General features: G+C 46.5%; 1 protein-coding gene across 2 annotated transcripts in view; it reads left to right on the plus strand.

Annotated features, from left to right (window-relative positions):
* Positions 1-325: 325 nt before the first annotated feature.
* The window catches only part of LOC108790809 (F-BAR domain only protein 1-like), a 129,128-nt gene continuing 127,560 nt past the window's right edge, over positions 326-1,893 (plus strand). For both annotated transcript variants that reach the window (XM_018561160.1, XM_018561161.1), the window contains exon 1: positions 326-403. The gene's annotated coding sequence lies outside the window, so the exon portion shown is untranslated. The remainder of the gene's footprint in view (positions 404-1,893) is intronic.

Genomic DNA, 1,893 nt, shown 5'->3' on the forward strand with positions numbered 1-1,893 from the left:
CTCCAGTTTTTATGCATTCCTCCAAATGCCACTACATTACCAAAGCCAGAATAATGCTAATTTTTCAATGATGTCTTTTTATAAAGGACAGATGATGCAAGAAGGACATTTGCACTATGAGGGACGCGCATGTCACCAGGGAGACACAGGAGCAGCAAGCTTTCACCTGGACCGTTAGCATATTATTATTACCAACTAGCTAAGACTTTACACACACCTACATTGGAAAGAGCTCAGGAAGGCCAAACATAAGCTCTTAACGTATAGAGAACTGTTACAGAAGTGAGCTCCAAGCCGTCTCCCAGGGTGACTTTTCTTTGTCCTGCATGTGCTGTAGCTGTACAGTTCCCCGCCTCCCTTCACTGCAGTGCACAGAGGAGAATGAACAGCCTGGATCCGGCAGGTAACATGCACGGAGGGTCACCTGTACAGTGTGATGTGCAGCAGCCGCCGCCATATAGTCCTCATATTACATAGAACACGAGGGTTATCATACACAGCGCTCTGATACCGACTGCTATGTAATAGCCTGCAGCTCTCATAGCATTGTGGTTAAACGTGCCTGCTTTTTTTGGGGGGGGGGCTCTGCCTCTGTATAGCGGCACCCTTTAGTAACATGGTAGCTGTCCGTGATGACCAACTTTACCAGCTCCCGACACAATAAAAGGCATTTTATACTTCCTCTTTATCCACAGGCAGGCAAGCTGGATTTATTGTATAGCCTTTTTAAAGCCATGTTTTCCATTGCCCTTGTTTTTTAAGAAGGATGGGGTTGCTGGTTACCATGGATACACATTACTTAGTGTGTTAGCAGGAACACCATTTTCTGAGACTGACATTGCCAGGGACAATCAGTAAGCAAAGACCCCTTTCCCCACTTCCTTTCAAATTCAGCTTCTTCTAAAAATGCCACTTGCTTATCATTAGAAAAGAGCAGGGAGCAGCTGGCAGCTTGCCAGCCGTGGGAGAGAGGGGGGGGATTAGGGATGGTAGCTGTTGGAAGGTTCAGGATGTGGGGCATTTAGCAGAATGCATGAGGGTCATGGCCGGGGTGCCTGCAACTAAAACAGCTACTTGCCCACCATTAGAAAAGAGCAGGGAGCAGCTGGCCTAGCCATATTGAGGTGGAAAATTATGGAGGGTGACTTTGCAGGTTCAGAATGTAGGGCTTTATTTGGAGCTACAAAATGCTGCTCGCCCATCACTAGAACACAACAGGGAGCAGCTGGTAGCTTGGCCAGCCATGCAGGGGTGGAAAATTTAGAGTGACACTAATCTCAGGAGTTTAATCCTAAAAATACATTCATGTACCCTAACAACAAAAATGTATCTTATTTGTGTATCACTTGGCTGTAGATCCTCAAATCATCTCTGAATTGGTGCTGACATTGTCCTTCCTTCTGGAGGGTGGCTACTTTTGTTCCCCATGGTCCCTGTGGTAGCCACCGCTCCAAGGTCACTCCCGTGGTGGACTACAATCTCATGTTTTGTTTACTAATCTGTATTGAGATTGTAGTCCATCACAGGAGCGAGCTAGGTGCGGTGACTACTTTACAGCACACACAGGGACGAAGGGGGAAGAAAAGTAGCCCCCCTCCAGAAGGAAGGACAGTGTCGGCACCAAGTCAGAAATGATTTGAGGATCTACAACCGAGTGATACACAAGATACATTTTTGTTAATATTAAAGTTCTTGGATGCATTTTTTTAAGATTTTCCTCCTGAGTTTAGTGTCACTTTAAGAAGGGTAATAATTTACAAGCTGAGGATGTGGGGCATTTAGCAGGATGCTTGAGGAACAAGCCTGGGCTACCGGGACCTGGAAATGCCACTAACCTATCATTAGAACTGAGCAAGGAGCAGCGGACAGCTTCCAAACCACGTGGAGGGAGGG

Source organism: Nanorana parkeri, unplaced genomic scaffold (genome assembly GCF_000935625.1).
Source record: "Nanorana parkeri isolate BGI_ZX_2015 unplaced genomic scaffold, ASM93562v1 scaffold504, whole genome shotgun sequence".
Taxonomy (NCBI): domain Eukaryota; kingdom Metazoa; phylum Chordata; class Amphibia; order Anura; family Dicroglossidae; genus Nanorana; species Nanorana parkeri.